The sequence below is a fragment of the Cervus elaphus genome, chromosome 11 (assembly GCF_910594005.1).
Source record: "Cervus elaphus chromosome 11, mCerEla1.1, whole genome shotgun sequence".
Classification (NCBI taxonomy): domain Eukaryota; kingdom Metazoa; phylum Chordata; class Mammalia; order Artiodactyla; family Cervidae; genus Cervus; species Cervus elaphus.
In genome coordinates this window covers 30463750-30487151 of record NC_057825.1, presented here as the reverse complement: position 1 = coordinate 30487151, position 23402 = coordinate 30463750, and the positions used below count along the sequence as shown (strand labels likewise).

The 23402-nt window shown below is 48.3% G+C and overlaps 1 protein-coding gene across 2 annotated transcripts in view; it reads right to left on the bottom strand.

Annotated features, from left to right (window-relative positions):
* Positions 1-16643, bottom strand: part of KLHL29 (kelch like family member 29) — a 326752-nt gene extending 310109 nt beyond the window's left edge. For both annotated transcript variants that reach the window (XM_043917266.1, XM_043917268.1), the window contains exon 1: positions 16372-16643. The gene's annotated coding sequence lies outside the window, so the exon portion shown is untranslated. The remainder of the gene's footprint in view (positions 1-16371) is intronic.
* Between the last annotated feature and the right edge of the window lie 6759 nt (positions 16644-23402).

The window sequence follows — 23402 nt, the reverse complement described above, 5'->3', positions numbered from 1 at the left end:
GTCAAAGGCCTAGAGGAGCATCCTGAGAAACCAGCAGTCTCCCGAATTGTTGGAGGGTTCCACCCACAGCCGCCCTCACCCCTCTGGGCAGGCTCCTGCTAGTGGACACACACATGTGCTCACACACACACTCACTCTCCCCCACACCTCCTTCTGGAAGGATGTGGGGTAGGTAAACATTCAGAAAATCACTCCCTGTCTTTTACTCTACACGCACACACACACTCTCTCTCTCTCTCTTCCTGGGATTCTTCTTTTCTTTTCACTCCTTTTTGCCCCGTGTTACTGACATCATCACTGTTATTAAATTATAAACCCTGTGGTCCAGGATCTGGTTAATTGCAACCCTTTTGCTGGATGTAATTTACAGGTACAAGTGACCACTTGGGGGCACAGTTATTTGAGAAGGCTGGCACTCAGCTTGCAGGCAACAAGACAGGCTTTTTGGGTTTAGCATCTGCTTTAGCTTGGCTATCTCTGGGAAGAGAGACCCCCCCCAATCCTGGGTCCTGCCGGAGCCCCAAAATGGAATAGAACCTTGAGAGAATTGTTCATTTAAGATGAGTCTGAGATTCACTGTGAAGATTATTACATGTGGAATTATATGAAATTATTTTGGTCCTTCCTCCCTTTAAAAAAACCGGTTGTTTAAAAATCTCTTCCACATTGCGGCCTGTCCTTTTCCTGTTTTCATCAGTATTTGTGTGGGCATGTACACAAACACATTGCTCACAGTGGCAGGTGGCAAAAATTAACCTTATTTGTATAGTTAAGTTTCTTTCCCCTGTTAAATAAGCTTTTATTTTATGATAAATATGCTGACAGATTTTTAAAAAATCTATTTTTAAATGGGAAAATTTTTAAGTAGAATTTTAAAAGTAGAAAGATGACTACTGTTAACATTATGGCACATTTTCAGTCATTTGTTCTATGTTCTTTTTTTTTTTTAACATACTTGACATCATAGTATATATATACATAATATGTCCTTGGTTTCTTTTCATTAACAAAGTTTCCTTTTAAAAAAGGATTTTCACGCTAAACAAACTCACAATAAGTCGCTTAAAGAATTTTGTTCTCAATGCCCAAAGAAGTGTTCTGTATTTTCCCTTGTCTCCTGATCTGAACACAAGGAATGTTTTTCACGCCATCTCTTTGCCAACCCCACCCCAGCACTCAAACACGTACTGTGAAGACAGATATTCCCTGAGACAAACCAGGCTGTCTGGGTTCATCGTTGGGCAGAGGGGAGACACAAACCCAGATTGGGGGAGAAGAAAGAGGGTGGGGTGGGGGTGCCTGGCAACAACCAGGAAACAAACACTGGCTTTCACCAGCGACCCCAAGGCCTGAGGCCTCAGGATAAGCACGTGAATTAGCATCCCGGGAAGGTCTGTGGGTGGTATGCAGAAAAACGGGAGCGAAGATCATCTTTTGTGGCTCAGATTTGAATGCACAGTCATTTCACATCCAGAGAAGGGACCCCTTATCTAGTCACACGTTTTAGGAAGTCATTTCTGCTTGCTTGCGACAAAAACCAAGACAGAAAATTCCCCAGGGTTTGCACTCTCTCACCCAGCATGGCTTGAAGCAGCACGGGATTCGCAGGAGGGGATCCCCGCCCAGACCTGAGGCTCTCACCCCGCTCCCACACTCGTGATGCTGTTTCCATGCTCTAGGATTTGGGGTTCCAGTCCCAGCTCTGCCTCTCACTGGCACGTCTTAGGTGGCACTCCTCTTCTCCGGGCCTCACTCGATCAAACTGTGACGTGTATCCAGCACTGCCCTACACTCTTGGAGGAAAATCAACAGAGGGATATAGACAAAAGGGGAAGTGCTCAATCCCCCAGGAGCACACAGTCAGCTGGAGACCCTTAAGACGGGGTTACATGGAGAACCTGGGTCACAGGCTCCTCCTAGAGGAAGCCGTGAAGGACGGGCAGGATCTGAACTGGGCAGAGATGGGCAAACCTTCCAGAGATGAAAGAGGGGAGTAGGGAGCCAAGGGCAGCCTCAGTCTGGCAGAGCGGCTCCTTGGAGCCAGGTGACAGTCCCTCTGTCCCCAGGTAGGCGGGCACGACTCATCAGGCCTTGACTTGCTGAAATAGGCTCCAGGCCCCATTCCCTTGTCCTGGGAGCATGAGCCCTGTGGGTTCTGGCCAGGGAGCGGACCACACCGTCACAGGGCCCAAGCACCCCACAGCCGTGCCAGCAACATCTCTTAGAGGTGAATTCAGAGCAATGCATCCTTTAGAAATCACAGTGCAGACCTAGGCTGGCCATCCAGGCTTACTCCTCACAGAGGAGAGTGGATTCATTTGCTGTGTTGGGCTTGTAAGCTGGTAGATTGGGGATGGGGGTCCTGGGTGTTCAGAGGGAGGAACTTGAACAGAGGGAGGGTGACTATCATCAGCACACCTGCCCTGGGAGGTCCTCCAGCTGCCTGCTTGGGGGTGGAGGAGTGGGGGAGTGGGGTGGTGCTTCCCAGTGACCACGCTCACCCTTATCAGCCCTGTGTCCCCACAGTTCTTTCCTGGAGGCAACAGCCCCGGATGCCACCTACACACCATCCTTGCCTCATCTACATCATGCAATGAGGCACTGCCCAGGAATGTGGACGTAGGGGAGACAAATGAACTCAGCTTTCACACAGATGAACTTTGTGTGAATTCCTGCCTTGCAGGAATGACCCCGCCCCCCACTTACAGGCCTGTTAGAGGCGGTAGGTAGAGCAGCAAAGCTATTATTAGTGTTATTATATGAGGTGGCTCTGTTCCAAGAGATGAAGTAACCTGCCTAAGATTTCATCATTCCTAGGTGGCCCTGCTAAGACGCTGAGCTCAGACCCACATGGAAGTGAAGGCCACAGCTCTTGAGCACAAGGTCTCACTACTACTTCAGGAGCCGAGATGCTGCTCAGAAATGTGGACGTGGAGGACGACACTGATCTCAGAGTCAGACTGCACACTCACTTGAGAATGGGTCACAGCAGAGAGGGCAAGGTCACCCTAAGGACAGAATTCTCAGACTAAAGGCCTTCACACGGTGGCAGAAAGAACATGTCAACCAGCCCTGAGGATGCAAACCAGAAAGGAAGGGGCCGAGCTGGGGACCGATCAGCCCAGCCCTATCCCCTGGCATCTGGTCAATTCTACAGGTGGCTGCTTGGACTGGGAAGGTACAATCATGGCTCAAAGACATTGACTTTTAAGGCCATCCACCAACCTCCTGTCTTCACAGCAGAGTCACCACACAGTCTTCTGAAACTCAACTTCCTACATGATGTGCCTTTAAGGGAGAAATGTGTCCAGTAGCCACAGGAGCATCTGTGCCACGCTTTCAGTGTAAATCACCCAAACGCCACGACCTGGAGATGGTTCAACTCTGGGGAAGCTGCCAGTCCTGCAGAAAACCCCCTGCATGGAGAGCTTGTGTGACAACCCCAACCATGGGGATACTCCCAGTTGGCCAGCTAACATCCTCACTCGCCGCCAGCTGTCCGCAGATACTACAACACTCAATGTCCATCCACAGGAGAGTGGACACACCAACTCTGGTACGCACCATGGAACCCTATTGAGCAATAAAGAAAGAACTACTGGGGTGCAGGTCAACATGGATAAATGGTGCCCGGGGTGGGTTGAGTGAAACCAGTGGGTACCAGGGTATACACTACATGCTTCCATTCACACGGAGTCACATAGCAGTCGGAACTCATCTCTGGTGACTGACATCAGAAAATGGTCAGGAAAAGAAGGGGGTTTGCTTAGAAGAGGCACATGGGAACTTTCTGGGGTGATGAAAATTTTTTATATTTTCCTTTGGATGGTGGCTCCAGAGGTTTATACAGTTATCAAAACTCAGTGAACTGAACACGTGGGGTCTGTGGATTTTATTGTACTGCCTCAACTATTACACCTGAAATAAAACACATACATATATAATAATATATACAATGCCCAGCAAAGGCTAAGGTATACAGCAAGTACTTGAATTGTTGAACTGTTAAAGTGAGTGACTTTTTGCCTCTAAGCAAATGACTTAAAGAATTTATTAGGCGAGCCAGTTTAGAATGTCTTCTTTTTATTGTGGTAAAAACATATAACATAAAATTTACCATTTTAACCAGTAAGGTGGACAGTTTGACAGCATTAAATACAGTCACACTGTTGTCCAAATATTATCACCACCCATTTCCAGAGCTTTGTCATCTTCCCAAACTAAAACTGTGCCCACCAAACAACAGCTCCTCATTCCCCTCTCCTCCAGCCTCTGGCAACCACCATTCTCTGTCCTGTTTTTATAAATCTGACTACTAAGTGCCTCATATATGTAGAATCATAAATTTGCTGTTAAGTCAGTAAGCTGTGTCCAACTCTTTGAGACCCCATGGACTGTAGCACACCAGGTTTTCCCCATCCTCCACTGTCACTTGGAGTTTGCTCAAGTTTATGTCCATTGAGTCAGTGATGCTATTTAACCATCTCATCCTCAAACAATATTTATATTTTTATGACTGGTTTATTTCACTTGGCATAATGCCTTCAAGGTTCAACCATGTCATAGCAAGTGTCAGACTTTTCTTCCTTTTTAAGGCTGATTAATACTCTGTTGTATAACACGTTTTATTTATCCATTCATCCACTGATGAATACTCGGGTTGCTTCTGCCTTTTGGCCACTATGAATAATGCTGCTATGAGTGTGGGTGTACAAATGTCTGAGTTCTTGCTTTCACTTCTTTTGGGTATTTACCGAGAAGCAGAATTACAGAATTGTATGATAACTGTATGTTTAATTTTTTGAGGAATCTCTATTCTGCTTTCCTTGGTGGTCACATCATTATACAAGGAAAGCATAAGGGTTTTGATTTCTCCACATCCTCACCAATAATTTTTATTTTCTATTTTTTAAAGAATTATAGTTATCTTAATGGGTGTGAGATGGTATCGCATCATGATTTTGATTAGCATTTTCCTAATGAGTAGTGATATCAAGCATCTTTTCATGGGCTGGTTGGCTATTGGTATATCTTCTTCGGAGAAATATCTGTTCAAGTCCTTTGCCCATTTTAAAAATCAAGCTGTTCACGTGTTGTTGAGTTGAAAGTAAATAAGTTTTATTTGTAACTATGTGCAGGACTGAGTGAGGTGGGCATGGCAACTCACTCCAATATTCTTGCCTGGAGAATCCCATGGACAGAGGAGCCTGGTGGGCTACAGTCCATGGGGTCTCAAAGCTTCGGACACGACTGAAGTGACTTAGCACACACACACACGCACACACGCAGAACTCCCCACCGTCACATGCTCAGTCCCTAGAAGTCAGTCTCACGCCCCTGTCCTTGTCCCCAGTGGCCCCTAGGTAGCACAGCACAGGACCCTTTTCCTAGGACCAAGGAGACCATACCTGGCCTAGGTGTCTCTTCCAGATATCAAAAAATGCTTCTGAAGATCAGACGTCCAGGGAGGCTCACCTAGAATAAAAAGAGCTGACAGCTACAGCTCTCCAATTGCGATTTCACAGTCCAGTGAGTGCCCACCCCTCCCCCGCAGCCTCCCCAGGAGCCTTCCCCAACAAAGAGGGCTTTTTGTGGTTTCTGCAGAATCTGGGAGAGAAGTTTTAAATTCTGAGGTAGGAGCCTGAGCTGGGCGGTGGCTCTGGAATGCCCTTTCTGCTTGGGGATGTGAGGGAGAGAGCAGGGGAGAGGCCAGGGCTATCACCACAGCCCACCTGCAAACCCAGGGCTGAAACTCTTGCCACCAGAGGACGGTTCGTGTGGCTTTATCTCAGCAAGGCAGTAGCGCCAGCTGCTTTCTTATTAGTCTCTCCACTGCTGCCGGTGACCTTCCCTCACGTCCCAGCCACTGGTGTCTTCAGCATGTCACACCACCCACGTCCCTTCCTTCCTGAAAACCCCGTGGGCTTCTGCCGGCCTGACTTCTACTGCAGGTGTCCCAGAGCAGACCCTCATAGAGACCTGGGGCCGGTGAAAAAGAGAGGTGGTGACTTTGTGGAGAGGGAAAAAGGGACTTCCATGAACCACGGTTTCCATAAAAATCATTTTTTTCTCCTTGGGGGGGTAAAGGAGAAAATTTTAGATCCTAGTACCATTTAATTGTGGAGAAAGGCATTTTTTCCCACAGTGCATGAAGCCACCCCGGTGCCCTTTTTTTTTTTTTTTCTTTTCCTGCAATGTGTTGCCATAGATCGGTAAGTTGAGAAGCTTCGGAGCTTCTACTTGGCACACCCAGGTTTCAGCAAGAAAAAAGTTCCTTTCACAGTTTGAATATTATTCAAGTTTTGAAGATTAAAGCTGGCTGGAGCAGCATGAACCGAATAGATTACAGTACTCTGCGTACAGCAGGCTCTTCGCTAGCAAGATCAGCCAGACACACAGGCTGCACGCAGCCTCCGGGTCTCACTAACACGGCTTCCAAAATGCATCACTTACACTCCCCAGATGCTGTGGCCCTGACCTTTTGGTTTGGAGAGCCAGAATCAGAGCATGGTCATCTTATACGTCTTCAGATCAACCAAACAAGTGAGTTCAATGGCAAAATCACCTACGCACGGCTCAAGAACTCAGAATAGTACAGAACTGCAACAAAAGGGCCTCATATGAATGTGTGGATGAGGTTCTTGTGTTAAGACCTTCAAGCTCTCACTCAGCATCAGGGAGCTGACGCACATAGACACAGAGGAGGAGCCCCTCGTCACAGCACCCCTCTGACATGGCAATCATTTCCTGGATAGTACGGAACAGACCAGGCAGCTGTCCCTGCTACGGTGAGCATGGCCACACTGGCCGCAATCCAGTCTGCCTGTTGTCCCAAAGGAGGCAAGGCTGGCCTCACTGATGAGGGATTCTAGATGGGAGCTTTAGAAAAAAAATCACTGCCTGCGGGTTGGCAGGACAACTGCATCTAGGCTCTTATGTAGCCCTCTACCCCTATCTGCGGTGAAAGACCCCAGATTTTCGGGTTTTATTTGTATTGCCAATCTGTTAAGAACTGGAAGGCAGTCTTAGCATGCAATGGTTACCCACAGCTCTCACCACACGCTGCTCTCTTGGCAACACATGAGGGAATCTGATGTGGCCCCAGACTGGTCCACACCTTCAGGGAGAGAAGCAGAATGCTACGCTGTCAATGGAGTACCAAGTGCGACCGAAGTTTCTAAAGGCTTCTTCCCATTTTATCTTGTCTCAGACTGGTAACCAATCTGTGACCTGGCACCGATCAGAGGACCAGGCCTGGAGCATCATTTTCTACTGGATTGGACAGCTTGGACAGTGGCAGAGGCAACCAATCTAAGTGGCTGCATGGAATTGTGTTGTGAACGCCTGCGGCAGCATTCATGATCAGGTTCTTCCCCTGTGGTCTTTCAGAGTTTCTCTGTTCTGAAAGGAATGTTGGACTGTCCCCTCATTGGTCTTTCTCCACCTGTTCTCCACATGCCACAGGCTTCTGAGTTAGACTGGGAACTCATGGTCGGGGCCATGTCTCAGGGCGTCCAAACAGTGAGAACCCAACATGTGCCAAGTCCAAAGCCATAAGGAGGTCATGATTCCCAAGTGAATCCAGAAAGAGCCACTTGTTCACATGATCTGGAGCAGAAACCAACCCACATGTTCACACGGACTACAGTTATGATATGCTTGATATTGTTCTGAGCACTGTAAACAGCAAGCCACTGAATCCTCAAATAATTGACTCCTATTCATGTAAGTCAGGGGCACCCTAAGAAGCCTTTGATCACATAGAAAAGAAGTCAGTTAGACCTAAGCCTTCAAGGTAAACTCAGAATCAAACACTTGTTGAGTTTTACAAATGATGATGGCAGTGAGGTTAAGTGTGAAGGAATCTGAAATCATACTAATGGGTCTCACTTCCAAGCTTATTTCAAGCCTTAAAATAAAATTAGCTGGACCTCACCTTATTACATCAACTGTGGTATAATAATACGAGTAATATGGCTAAGTGTGTGTATATTCTGTTATTTTAATAATCAGTTTATATTCTGTATGAAAGGGAACACAGGCTCTCTCCCCTCTTCAGAGGTTGGCAGTCACCTGGAGGCTAGGCTTGTGCATCGCTATAACCCATCCAGCCACCCATGTTTGCACCCATTAGGCAAATGCTTTGTCTCTCCAGAACTAATCTGCAGAATGGGAATAATGCTACCGATATCACAAGGTGAGCAACAAATGAGATGCCGTGTGAAAGGCATGGTCCTCTCCATCATACCCGCTCAGTAAATAGACCGAGTCTATGCTCATTTAGAAGCTCCAGAAAAATGAATGTATCATTAAAATTCCTTAGGAAGCTAAGTTCAACTGCAGTTTTGATCCAAAAGCATATGCTTAAAGCTGGAAATATGAAAAGAGGAGATAAAAGAGAAAGGTAAGTTTTTGTTTTGTTTTAAAATTCACATTTCACCTTTCCCCACCACTTCTCAAAATGTTTATAAATATCCAAAAGGAAAACACGGATGATCTGGCAACTGTTTGGTCTAAGCCTTCGACTAGCTTTTGCTTTTCGCAAGACAAAAGAGAGCCCTTCTATTTGCTCTTGCCTTATGGTCCCCATTTCTGACCCTGCTTCGAAGAGCTTTGCAGGGATGCCTGAAGAAAAAGAAAGCCTCCTGCCTGATTTTTCCTTGAGGGTAGAAACAAGCCCAGGAGTGAGGCAGGGGGAGGTGGTGGAGCTGGCCAGGCTGGTACCCAGCCACCCCAGAGCCCCTCCTGCCTCTTCCTCATCCAGCATCATTTCCTGCCTGATCCCTTACAGGTTTGATCAGAGGCATGGTAGCTAAGCCTTCTAACAGTGAATCTCAAACTGGAGAAGTCATTCCTTGCCTGGGTGAGGGTTAGAAGAGTTCAAACAGGGAGAAAATACATTTTTGTGGTGTATGCCCCAGGTTGTAGTCATATCCTCTTAGCCATCTCCAAAACAAACAAACAAAGAAAAACCCTTCACCCCCGCCCCCACTAAAATAAAGGATTAAAATAGGACAGAAAAAATTGGAAAATACAGTGTTATTGCCCTTTTACAGTGGTCTCTATGATTGTGTGGCATTTTGTTTTTCCTTAAAAAAACACTTTTATGAAATGCCACAAATTAAAAATCTCAGTGGGGACAACACCTCACAAGTAAGTGTATCATGAAGGACGGACTAGGATGGACTCTGCATTGATTCTCACAAGTGCCAAATAAATTCAAGTTAGCACTGGAAAGAAGAAGCGCCAAGAATATTAGTCTTCAAAGTCTCAAGTCATAAATCCTTAAAGATTCCATTTAGATTAGTTATAATTCATCAACAAACATATTTAATAGATAGATGCCCAAATATAGCATCTAAAATTCCACACAATGTAAAACTGTGGAGATACAGCTACACAGCGACTGAGTGAAAGGTAATCCAAAAAGCAGCCTTTGATGTCTATTACCTGACACCTTCTCTGGGCATAAACTGATCCAGGCAAATAGTTTTTCTATCAAGTTTTGTGCCAGGCACTGTATTCGGTACTGGGGCTCAAAACAAACATGCCCAGATCAATCTTTGGTGGTCCTAAATGTCTCCTTAGTCCTTTCTACATTGTTTCTGCTCTTCAATTTGCTCTTTATTACACTGGATCAGCCTGGAAACAGATGCCATTCAAAAGCATCTGAAAGTTTTTCTCAGTGTTCCAGAAGTAAGAGTAAATGAAAGCAGGTAGGCAAATCCCCAAGTACTGTGAATGTTGGACCTGGTCAATATTCTTATTCTACAATCCCTCCAGTAGAATTATTTCATTTAAAATGCTAATTGGCACAGACAACGTGGTACCTGGTACATAATAGGCAGTGTACTGTGGTGCAAATGAGCTTCCCAGGTGGTGCTAATGATAAAGGACTCACCAGCCAATGCAAGAGACATAAGAGATATGAGTTTGATCCCTGGATAGGGAAGATCTCCTGGAAGAAAAAATGGCAATCCACTGCAGTATTCTTGCCTGGAGAATCCCATGGACAGAGGAGTCTGGCAGGCTAGAGTCTATAGGGTCACAAAGAGCTGGACATGACAGAAGCAGCTTAGCATGCACACAGTGGTGCGAATGCATCGAGACACAGTCTGGAGTCTCAAACACACACACACACATATACACACACATCTTGAAAAGACAAGACAAGACCGATTGGTAGTTGATAGATCTAGGCTCAAACCTGGATGTACAGTGTGGCTAGATTCATGGCCTTGGGCCAGTTGATTACCTTTCTGAGCCTCATCTTCACTTGTAAAAATGTGGATAATCCCTATCTTGCAGCATTGATATGAGGATTAGAGGTAATGTATGTAAAGTACTAAAATACAGTGGGCAGCTGTAACTGGAAGCTGTTATTATTATATTATTGGGGCTTGATACAGGTTTGATGATTGAATAATAGGCAAATTAGTTGACCTCTAAAATCCACATCAACTCTAAAATTATGATACTAAAAATGGAATTAAAAGTTCACATATCAAATCCACTCAAGGATATTTTTAATGATTGTGATGCAAATCTCTTTTCAGAATAAGTTCTGGTAGTGAGACTCACAGAATACAATATATATATACTGTGGCATATTATGAAAATGTTTATGATCAAATTTAACAGGAGAGCTGTCTATGGTTTCTGAGAGCTCCAGGGGTTGCTGCTGCCTTCTCTATCATGACTGCCTCTGTCACCGAAGCTCTCCTTTCTAGAGTACTTGTTGAGGTTTGACACTGTGAGGCAGGTTTTAGCAGTTATCTCGGCCACGACGATTCCCTCCAGTTTCATAAAAGAAAATGGAGGTTTACTGAGATTAAGGATCTTTCCAAGGTCACACAGCTAGTAGGCACCAGGCACTAGATTTCAACTCTGACACTAAGTTCAATCATTTAGCCACTATGCCATATTGCTGCAACTCACACAAGCCCTAAAAGCAAAACAGAAAAGAGATTGCGGAGACTTGTGGGGAAATGTACACACAGAAAGGGAAGAACAAATCTACTGCATTCTTCCTCTGACTGTCTTCTGTGGACTACACTTTCACCATTTCTCTTCAACAGAGGATCAATGTAACACATCTGTGAAAAAGTAGAAGAATCCACCACTCCCTTGTCTGGGTATGTATGCCAAAGGATTGAAAGCTGGATCGTGAAGAGACGCGTGCCCACCCATGTTCACAGACATGCGCTGTAGGACTTCTCCTTATATGAGCCATCCAAGTAGTCAAATGTATAGGAACAGAAAGTAGGGGAGGGAGAGTGGGCAGGTGACGCTTCATGGGTACAGAGTGTCAGTTTTGCATGATGAAAAAGTTCTGGATATCCATTGCACAACAATATTAATATTAACACTACTGAACTGTACACTTAAAAATGGTAAAGATGATACAGTTTATGTTATGTGTTTCCTTTTATCACTATTTTAAAAAGTAAAGTAGTAGAATATTTATTTGTATATGTGTGTATATATACACATTTTATACAGTATATATTTGTATATATGTATGTGTATATATTTATATATATACACACAAACATTGTTGTTGTTGTTGTTTAGTTGCTAAGTCCTGTTTGACTTCTGCAGCCATAGCCCACCAGGCTCCTCTGTCCATGGAATTTCCCAGGCAAGAATACTGGAGTATGTTACCATTCCTGTCTCCAGGGGATCTTCGGGACCCAGATTGAACCTACATCTCTTGCACTGCAGGCAGGTTCTTTACTGCTGAGCTACCAGGAAGGCCTATACACACACATATATTAATATATTGTTAAAAGAGTCAGTGATTTTAATGTCAAAACTCTAGAGAAGAATTATAAAAATTGATGCCAGTGGGGCCAATGGCAGCCTTTAAATGTTTGGGGAGCTGACCTCTTGGCCCAAACCTGATCCTGTATACAACGCTCTGCCATTCCTGTTCTAGCTTCTGAATCATCATCAACTGCTACAGAGTCCAGAGTTTGAACCATGTGAATTTCATGCAAATATCCTCTCTGGTGGGAAAAGAGAAATCTTCCCTTTCCCTCCCTAAAGGTGGAGATGCCCCAAGCTGTAAAGTTCATTTCACAAATAATTAATTGTATTGCTCCTTCCAATGATCAACATACCTCATCTTTTTCTGCAGTTTCAATTTCCCTATTTTCAAGTGATTTCCTTTCTGACCTAGGACTTCAGGAAAGTAAGCTGGTAGCTATTGTAGGAAGAATCAGTTTGCTTTCAGAGTGATCCTGATCTCAGAAGGCAGGTAAAGAATTCTGACACACTTTTTCTTCTTAACCAAATTGTTAAGGCTATTTTTTTTTTTTTTTTAGCATATTAGGAGATAAATCCTGCTTTCCTAAGTAATAACAAAAGACCATCTGCACAAACTACATTCTCCCAGTTTCTAAACATTTGGCTCTATATGTGATTTTTCTGTCCCCAAAGAGACTTCTTCCCGCCCCCCCCCCCTTTTTTTTTTTTTGCTGCGCTGCTGGTGGGATTATAATTCCCCGACCAGGATCAAACCCTGGGCCCTTGGCAGTCAGAGCACCAAGTTCTAACCATTGGATTACCAGGGAATTCCCCGCAAACAGATCTCTTATTCTCTAGTAAACCTACATGGTTTCTGCCTTGGTTTAGCCTCTCCCACTGCAACCAAAGGCTGGATTTCTTATTCATGGTGTTTATTCCTGCCCCTACCCCCAAGTAAGCACTTAGTTGACCGATTATAGAATCACAAGATTGGTTATAATTCCGTTTCTCCATCTGACTTTGAACTTAAGTGCTCCAATTATTTCTCCTGATCCTAATAAGCCAGTGGCGTGCTAATGCTTGCCTTGATATTTCTGAAATATACAGGGTGTGATTAGCTTGGGACTGCATCTTTAGAAAGCAAAGTTGAAAGCGGGTGAGCAAAATCATCACTTGCATTTAAGCAAAGCTGCCTGTGCAGTGAACTTACAATGTTACGTGATCCCAGAGATACCCAACGCTGTGAGTAAACATATACTGTATTTGGAAAAATAATCTGACGCTCAAGAACCTTCTGTCTTTGGCTACTACTGAATGAGACAAGATCCTAGGACGACAGGCTTATTCTAATATACAAAGTCCAAAAGTCTGTTTGAGCCAGATATAACTGAAGACATAAAGAATCCCTGAACCATGATAGGATAGGAGGGGAAGAAAGGTAGAAAGGAAAGAAGGAAGGAGGGAAGGAAAGAAGGGAAGGAAACCTTTAGTCAATTCTGCTGGGTTGGGTTGACATCTCCAGGCCATAATGTGAGAAAGCTTTAAGGTAAGCCTGCTGGAAGAAAAAAGAAGAAAAAAAGAAAAAACCCATGCATACACACATATCAAATAAGATGCAAAAAAATACATTAGCATCAGTGGTGTTATTTTATCTGTATGCAATCAGCAATAGTGTAAACTTTTGGGAACTAGCAGAAGGGGGGAAAAAAAGAAACATTTTAAAATGGGAATGATTTGCAGCCAAATCAATTGATAAATGAAAGAAAAAAAGATGGTACAACTGAAATTGATGCCAAAGATTTATAAGGTTGACTAAGTAAACAAAAATGGAATGGATCACCATGGAAATGCATGAATATTGAAATAAGCAAGATCTGAATAGACTAATGATATGCCTCACTTAGACTGACAGGTGTTGATAACAACTGTGACACCCAATCCACACCAACATCCACACTTCTAACATGTTTATTCCTAGAAAACATGGGCCAGATTGAAAGGTTCCTTTGGTAAGAGCTCATAAGGAAAATAAATTTTCTCATCTTAAAGTGACTAACTCAATTCTCATCTATCTACTTGAAAAATAAAAAAGATTTTACCTACTTGCTTCCTGGATATGAGAAGCTGCAGTTAGCAGAAGTCATTCTCCAGGGCTCTACTAGTCTTTGTTCCAATAAACCTCTCACAGAACTGAATTCTCAGTTTGGCTTACCTCCTGCACTGAATACTTGAAGTATGACCACCACTCATTAGAAGTATAATTAAAAAGACACAACCTAGATTCCTCCCTCCCATCACATACAGATGAAAACCAATAACCCTTAATCTATTTGTTACCATGGCTACCATAGGGTATTTTATTTCAGTACAACTCTAGGTATTTCGTTGGGATTGTTGCTTGCAAATGAAAGTTGGAGACCTATAAATTTTCGTTAACTGTGCTACAAATGGAGAGACTGAACAGAAGAAAATGTTTTTCTTAATCATGGATGAATATGGTTTATAAGATGCTTGTGCAGAAAAGTTATTAAAATTGGTTAAATGCATCAGCCCATAAACCAATTTAAATGCCATTAAATTTATATAGAGTTTAAGGGCACATATGCTAGTAATTCTCTGATTTATAGCAGGATGATAAATCAAGTGCACTCAGAAGAGTGTACAGGACGGAGACTATATTCATCAGTGGCACACAGCTTCATACTTGTATAAATGCCTGAAATATGTGACTACTCAAACACAGGCATGCCAACCAGCCTTTAAAGTATTCACCTGTGAATTATCCAACAATGTTTTGGCCTAGAGTCGGGAGGAACAATCGATAAAGTTGTTCATCATGCCCACTCCAGAAAAGTAGCTTTGCACTTTCCATTGTAATTTTTAAAAAACATCAGGAATGAGGTGGGCTAATTAAATCTGCTGTCATTCATCCTAAACCGAAATAATTCCTTAAATCTGCCCTCCCAGGGTTGAGTTGGAGATAAGACCACACAACAAGAAAAGGAACTCTGTAGTGACTAGACAGATGACTTTAAAGCGACTGAAATTAGGGTAAATACAGCTGTAACCAGGACAGATTTATCACCGCAAGAGGAGTCCGAATCCCAGCGAAGCTCGGCTGGTGAGAGGCTGGCGCCTGCAATAGTGGAGCCTAACTGTCCCTGAGCCGAAGAAGTGGAAGTTTCGCGGGCAGCTGCAGCTGGGCGTCCTCAACGGTCCGGTCCCTCCAGCGCTGAGGTCTCCCCTAATGCTACATAAATACCTGCGTCCACGATTCGCCCCGGGCTAGACGCGGCGCAAGCACCGTAGGGAGCCAGGAGAGCTTTTGCAGAGCTGCAGGGATGGCAAAGGCGGCGGTTCCTCACCCATCAGCATCCCTAGGGACCCGCGGCAGGACCCGCCAACTGACCCGTGTCTGCCATTGCGTTTCAGAGCCCAGGAACCACAACTGGCTTCTCCCCTGGCGGACCCAGGCACCCGAGACTCGCGCTTTGGCCCCATCACCGTTGGCTGCAGGCAGGCAAGCAGGCAAGGCGGCGCGTCCCCGCCTTCCCCGGCCGACGCAGACCTGACCTGCCCGGGAGCTGCCTCGGACCTGGGAGCTGCCTCGGACCTATCCGGGATCTCGACTCTGCTCTCTCGACCCCGGGCGAGAGCTCCCCTCCCTGGGGGCCCGGGGCCCGCACTGCCTAGAGCCCGCACCCGCGCCGCGATCTCAGATGACCCTCGCGCTCTCGGCCCGCTCCAGGCCACAGAGACCCGGACGTGAGCCCTCTGCCAGCCGGCACCTCCCGCGGCAGTCAGGGCGCAAGCCCACACTCCCACACCACACATCTCCCCGTCCACACTATCCCGCACATAAACAACCCCTCCCCATCCAACCCTACATCCTCGCCGCCCCACCATTCCGGTACGCTCTCGTTTCCGCGCCCCCCAAACACGTTGGCACCCACAAGGTGCTAGGGGAAGCGGAGGGGGTCACAGAAGGTCTGTGCGGGTTTCCTCCCCGTGGTTTTCACGTTCCTCTGCCTCGAAAGTTACTTGGGATTGAGTGAAGAGACCCGGTCCCCAAATGCGGGGTCTGAGGACGGGAGGGGGCAGAAACCCCAACCTGGCTTCCCGCCGCACAGAGGCGCGCACCTCCCCAAAGGGTCGGGCGCGTGGCCGCCCCCAGAGTCCTGCCCTCCGGTGCCTCCTCCTGGCCCCCAGCCCGGCCCGGGCCCTGGGCCGCTCCAGGGAGGTGGCTTGGAGAGGGACGCAAGCTCCCGGGCCCAGCTGAGGGGCTGCTTCGGCGGGGGTGGGGTGGGGGGGTGGTCACACTCGCTTCCAGCACCCACTATCACCGCAACATTGGCCCCGGGCAGACCGGGGGCATACACACCCGGGGGCAGGAAGTTTTTTTTCCCCCCTTTTTTTCCCCCTGGAGCAGCGCAGGCGCAAGGGCTCCTGCAGCCTTGCGAGTCCAGACGCGGGAGGCTCCAGCCGCCGCCGCCGCCGCCGCGGGAGCCGAGCCCAGCGTTCCGGGTTCTCCGGCCCTGCTCCCAAGCCCGGCCCGGCCCCACGCAGCCTCCAGCACCCTGGGTCCCCGGCGCCGCATCCTTGGCGCCCTAGCCCGCATCTTACCTCCGGCCGCGCGGCTTTGGCCCCGGCCCGACGCGCAGAGAGTCTGGGGTCGCAAGTGGGCGCAGAAGGGCTGATGGATAGGGGACGGCGCCGGCGGGCAGCGGTGGCTGGGGCCGCTCGGGTCCTGGCCGGGAGAAACGGATCCAGGTCCACCTCCTCCTCGCGTTCCTGCTCTCCGCTTTCTCCCCCCTTTTCCTTCTCCTCCTCCTCCGCCGCCGCCTCCCGGCAGCCCAGGGAGGATGCCCGGGAGAGGGAAGTCAGTCCTTCTGCCTGTCAGCCTGTGCGGCTACGCGCGGCGCGGCGCGGCTCTCACCGAGGCGGCGGCGGCGGCTCCGGCAGCATCGCTCCCCCCCACCCCCCCGGCTCTCCCCGCAGCCGCGGCGGCCGCGGGGCTGGGGTTGGCTCCGGGCTCCGGGCTCGGGCTCCGGGCGGGGGCTGCGCTCAGGCACGGCGGCCGCGGGGACTGCGGGCGGGCCCTGCGGAGCCGGGGCCGGGGCTGCAGCTAGATCCGCGGCGGCGGCAGCGGCGGCGGCGGGGGCTGACGCGGCCGCGGCGCGGGGACCATGCTCCCTTCTGGCTCGCTCCGCTCCGGGTACCGTCTGCTTTAGCTGCGAGGGAGGCGGGCTTCGGCGCGCAGCCAGGGGCGGGCGGAGCCAATCACGGGCGCCGGAGTGGGCGGGGGCGGAGGGTGGGGGAGGCGGGGCGCCCCCGACCGGGCACCCGGCGCTGCTCCGCGGGCCCGAGGGATCCCGGGCAGCGGCGCGCCGGGGCCCGGGGCGGAGTGCTCGCGGGTGTGTCCATCCGTCCGTCCGCCGCCCCCGCCCGCCCCCTGCGGTGGCTCCCGGCTTGCCCAGCTCGGCGGCCGCGCCCGGCAGATGCGCGGCGCTTGGTCCCGGCCTCCTGCGCCCTGGGCCTCCCGGCCCCGCCGGCCGGGGCTTGGCGGACGGGACCGAGGCGAGCTCCCCGGCCGCGCTCAACACCTGAGGAAACTGGCGGAAAAGTTTGAGAACGAAAAGTCCAATCGTCTTTCAGCTTCCGCCCTCCCTATGACACTCCAGCCACGGTAAGGAGCAGGAATTGTCCAGGTCCCTGAAGAACCTCGGCCGGCCCCGTAAATCCTGACCACCGACCCTCTCTAGCCCGTGCAGACTCGACTCCCCTCGGTGTCCACGGACTTTCCTGTCTACACCGACCCTCTTGAGTCCCCAGGACCCCTCTCTGTTGACAGCCCCTGCCCTGGCCACCCCAGCCTTCCATGTCTTCACTGACTCCTGTTCTGTCTACACCGACTTTCTTAGTCCCATCACTTCTCTGTCTCCACGTGCGGTCTCCACGGACCCTAACTTCCACCTTCATAGGAGAGGTTTGGCTAGAGGCCCGTGGCAGCCCCTTTGCGGGCTTATCCACTGTGTCAGAGCATTTAATTTCAGCACCAGTCTCCCCTTTCTTGGTAGATCTAGATCTGGTTTTTATTCCCTGACCTCTTTCCCTCCCCTACCTTACCCCTTCATTTGGTTTTGATTTCAGAGGAAATGTATCTCCCCCCACCCCCACCCCCCACCATCCCCCATCTCCAGCCTGAATGTAACGTCTTGTTGGGCTACAGCCTCTGCCCCGAACTCCCCAGGGCAAAGCCGCTGAGGCCTGAGGCCTGGGTGGAAATTGGGGAGGGGGGGGGCGTTGTGGAAGGTAGGGGGCCTACTTGTTCTTTGGCTGAAACTAGGAGGAGCCAGCCCCGGGCGGGCTCTGCAGGTCCCGCCCCCCCGCTGCCGGGGCCGGGGGAGGGGTGACTGGTAAATCTCTCTCGCTCTGCTCACTCCTGTGATGTCTGAATCCAGGCCTCTGCTCTCTTCGGCTGTGAACTCAGTTCAGGGATTGTGTCTTCTTTAATATCTTGTGGGAAGCAGAGTACAGTGTGGCGGCTGATAAATAATAAATAATAATAATCTACTGAGGGTAGCTGGAGGACTGTCAGTGAGAGGGAGTGAGAACACTGGGGAAATGGCCCCATTGGTGTTCCCTGAATGGAGTAACTGCGTTTCCTGAAAAGAAGAAGAAAATAAATCGGATGAAGTTTTGGTGTGTGAAGCCTAGGGGAGGGGAGAGGACACAGGTAAAGGAGTCCACCCTTGATGGTGGGGATCAGCTAGGGAAAGGGGGATGTTTTGAAGAGAGGGCGACAGGGGGGTGCCTTGGAAGGGGAGCAGGTGGGAGCCGGTGCAAGAAAGCTCCTCCAACAACCTGAAGGGGAATGCGAGGTGTGGTCTGAATGCTAAGTTCTTAACATGGTACATGCAAAGTGATTGAAGGGTAATGTAGAGTGGAGAAAGGAGAAAGGATTACTTGGGATTTTTAAGGAGGACTTAATTAACACCTCAAGCACTGAGAGGGAAGAGGAGAAGGAAGGCACAGGTGAGTCAGTGTTCATTCATGTGGTAGGAAGCAGTCCTCTGAAATGATCTATGTGGGTTCACCCGCTGTGAGCTGTGGGATCCACCAGGCTACACAGGACAGGTGTAGACATTATAGAAATGTGGCTGAGGTTTGCAGGCTAAAGGATAGGTTAAGATCTGGCCATTTGAGGCAGTCATAACGTCTGACAAATCATTTTCAGTGATTCTCAAATGAAAGCAGGAAATAAGCACTCTAAGAATCCTTCAGCTACATCTCTGGGTGAAGGTGTAAGGATTCTCCCAGTTTCCCCAAGGGCGTTATCAGAGAAGAGAGGCTCTGCTGAATCTGCATCCACCCAGGTGATGCCCAGGGTGCCCATGCTGGAGTGTTTTAAAGCCTTCAGGGTTGGATCTTGATAACAGCTCACCAGGGGTGCCAGCTTATCAGGAGAATGAGGAAAGCTGTGTGAATTAGAATCACAGTGGGCTCATCTCCCCTGTCCTCACCCCACCCTTCTCTCATCCCCAGAGCCTGCATGCAAATAAGAATTTCCAGAGTCTGAAGCCCAGATCTTCCCCTGCAGTGGAGCTCCATCCAGCTAGGGACTGTTTGGTGTGCATTCAGGAAGGGGCCCGTCTGGTCTAGACATGAACTCCCACTTCAGTTCGTGTCATCTGTCCCTGTTTCCCCAGGGTCTCGGTGACTGGATCTGGTTTGTGTTGTGTAAGAGATCTGTCTTTCTGCGTGGACCTTGCCGGCAGCTGGGATCTGTTCTGGGTTATTCAGGGCCCTACTCTGTGGGTTTTGGGATAAGCTCCATGGTTAGCATGGATCTCTCTTCGTGGTAAATGGGATTTGTTGGGTGTTAGACACGAGAGCTTCTTCAGCTCTGGTTAAAGATTTCTCCATGAAACACACGATCGAGCTCTGTGGAGTGAGCTTCAAAAGCCAGCCCTGCCTGTCCTGACAGACATGCCCCAAGCTGAGCTCTGAGGTCAGGACTATGCTCCAAGTGGCTGGATTGTGAAGGAGTGGACTTGTGGTCCCCAGAGAGGTAGACTGGAATAAACCAGAACATGCATGCCCGGCTCAGAGCATAGACCATCCTTTGTGCAGTCTGTCAGATGAGGACTTTGTGCTGGAAAAGCTACTGCCATCACCCGAAGAAGCCACAGCAGGACTGTCTGGGAGTGCCCACTGTGGCTGAGATGGACTTCTCTCCTTGTTTGTGTTTATAATCGTAACCACAAGAAAGCGTTCATTTGCTCGGTGGTTGCACTATGCCAAGCACAGTACCACGTATTCTACCCACAATACCTGGTCACCGATTATAGCAAACTGTGGAGTTAGTGTTCTTGGCCCCAAGCACTGAGTCCCAGAGAGGGTGAGTGAAAGTGAAAGTGAAAGTCACTCAGTCGTGTCCAACTCCTTGCCACCCCATGGACTATATAGTCCATGGAATTCTCCAGGCCGAATACTGGAGTGGGTAACCTTTCTCTTCTTCAGGGGATTTTCCCAACTCAGGGATCAAACCCAGATCTCCCGCATTGCAGGCACATTCTTTACCAGCTGAGCCACAAGGGAAGCTGAAGAATACTGGAGAGGGTAGCCTATCCCTTCTCCAGCAGATCTTCCCAACCCAGGAATCAACTGGGGTCTCCTGCATTAAAGGCAGATTTTTTTTTATCAACTGAGCTATCAGGGAAGCCCAGAGAGGGTAGGTGATCTGAAATCACACAGCCAGTGAGTGGAAGAGCTGGAAACAGAGACTGCTTGGTTGTTTCCAAACCCTTTGTCCTTTTCATCATACTCAGCACACAAATGTAGTTTCCTTTGTCATTAACCCAGGTCTTTTCCCTTGGAGAAGACACAGTGGAGGCTGATTTGGCCTCACAGAGGGCTGGTGTGGAAGAGGAAAGTCTTGTCTCTGATTACTGAATGCACAGGTCACTAGGAAGAGTGGACCCCTCATCAGAAACCCTCAGGTCTGAGAGGACATCTGTTTCCAGGAGCTCAGTGGGTATAAATAGAGCAGAAGCCAGCCTCGCTGCTGGGCGGGTTTTGTGTTTGTTGTTTTGTTTTTCTAACATTCTGTTCCGCTAAAATCACCCTCATTTGGCATCAAAAGCACGAATAAATCCTACATAAGTCACTGTCCCTCCAGTGGTTAATCAATCCATAAAAATCTATTTAGCACCTACTGTGTGTCCTGCATTTCAGCCCCATGGTGTTGATTAGAGCAGGAAGTAAGAAGTCACAGCTGCTGTATTTTCGCTGTGGCCACCCTGCTCTGTGGTGAAGACACATCCTAGTCCCGCAATCAGCAGTCTGCGGAGGGCCTCCTGCCCAGCCTTTTGGTGGGTGCTCTCAGGAGTGCTTGGAAGGTGCAAGGTGCCTCACACTTTGCTCAGCTTCACCCTGTTTCTGAAAAGTGGTGGAGGCATCCAAATGTAATATAGAATTTCCCCCTCACACCCCACCCTTATCTGCAGTTTCAGTTACTTGTGGTCAACCTCTGTCTGAAAATATTAAATGGGAAATTCCAGAAATAAAACAATTCATGGTTTTCAATTGCGTGCCATTCTGAGTAGTGTGATGAAATCTCATGCTATCCTGCCCAGGATGTAAATCACCTCTTTGTCCCGTGTATCCACCACCTGCCCTTTGAAAGTGAAGGTGTTAATTGTTCAGTCATGTCCAACTCTTTGCAACTCCAAAGGAAGACTATAGGAAGACTATATCCTTCCTGTCCATGGAATTCTCTTGGCAAGAATACTGGAGTGGGTAGCCAGTCCCTTCTCCAGGGGATCTTTCTGACCCAAGGATTAAACCCAGGTCTCTTGCATTGCAGGCAGATTCTCTACCGTCTGAGCTATCAGAGAAGCCCATGATGTGAATCAGCTCTTTGTCTAGCATATCCACCACCTGCCTGTTAGTACAGGAAAAAACACAATGCCTGTAGGGTCTGGTACTATCCACAGCTTCATGCATCCACTGGAGACCTTGGGAGGTATTCCCTGCAGATAAGGTGGGACTACTGTACTTGGTTCTTGTTCTTGACAGAGGCTAAGGTAAAAACAGTTGTTATCAAGAAACATAACTTAGTGCTCAGATGTGGGGAAAAGACTCCAAGTGTTGTGGGGTCTCGGGGACGATCTGTAAGAGCTGGGCTGGTCAGGAGGGCTTCCTGGAGGAGACAGGTCTCAAGCTGGACCTGAGGAGGGAGGAGGTTTCCATGGGAAGCAGAGGAGCCTTGGGCCAGGAGGACAGAGGATGCTAGGTCCTTGGATTGGGGAACTCATCCAGGTGTGCTAGTTTCTGGGACACGGCTTGTTGTTAGCAGTCATTTCCTTTGGATGAAAATGAAAATGTATTTTCTTTCTTTGCCCAAATCAGTGAACTATTAGATTCTAAGATTCAGAGTGAAAGTGGTGGTATCTTTTTTGGCATTTTCAATGGCAGGAATTCAGCACCTTTTTTTAGTACCAGTTGTTTGCAGGTGGCAGGAGTGCTAATTAGACAGAGCCACTAGCAATTTTCCTGGATGGTTCTGACTCCCAAACCGACAGGAAACACTGCTTGGGCATTTTAAGAGAGCAGATTCTTCTTTCCCTGCTCTGATAAAACGATTCTTCAAACACAGTGGTCAAAGGAGTGGGTTTCCTAGTTGCTCAATACATATTTATTGGCCGTTGAATTGTTCACAGTGACCAAAATTTCATTTTACTTCTTTGGTGTTTAAGAAGGGCCTGATGCTTTTCTATGAGACAGTGTAAAAAGAAGACCCAAATGATTGGGAGGATAGTTGTAAGGAACATTTTATTGGAGTGTTAGAGTAGTCTTTCGATCACGGAAGCAGGATTTCACGAAAGGGAAAATTCAAGAGACTTTTGAGAGAAGATTGAATCCTCGTACTTCTTTGCGTACATATTTTTTAAGCTGTTTTTAAGAATAAAGAGGTTACGGTCCTGCCAGTCCCCTGTTTGACTCCAGAATCCACTGGTGCCAGTGTCTTTCGTCTCCTTCTGAGATTTCAGTAGGACTTGGGGCCAAAACCATTTCATGAGTGTGGTCATTTCAGAGCCCTTTATTGGACCGGAAGTGGAACAAGACCATCCAGGGCAGGTGACTGCCTGGCCTGTCTCTCCAACAGAGGACCTTGTGCTCTCTGCCTTTTGCCTGGACTCAGGCTGCCCGAGAGTGTGGCAGTCCACGTGGGCAGTGGAGGGGAACACAGTGGGAGGCAGAGGGGCCACCATGCAGAGCCGTTGGCCACAAATCTCCTTTTCATCTGCTATTTCATGACGACGGCCAGGTCCAGGGCTCTGTCTCAGGAGTTATGATTTATTTCCATGTGTGTGTTAGTTGCTGAGTCATGTCCAACTTTCTGCGACCCCATGGACTGTAGCCCACCAGACTCTTCTGTCCATGGGATTTTCTAGGCAAGAACACTGGAGTGGGTTGCCGTTTTGTTCTCCAGGGGATCATTCTGACTCAGGGATCCAACCTGGGTCTCCTGCATTGCAGGCAGATTCCTTACTATCTGAGCAACCAGGGAAGCCCATTTATTTCAAGTCCCCAAATTGAGGCTACCTGTCATGTTCACAAGCAAAAGGCAGCTCCTCCTCCAAGGAAAC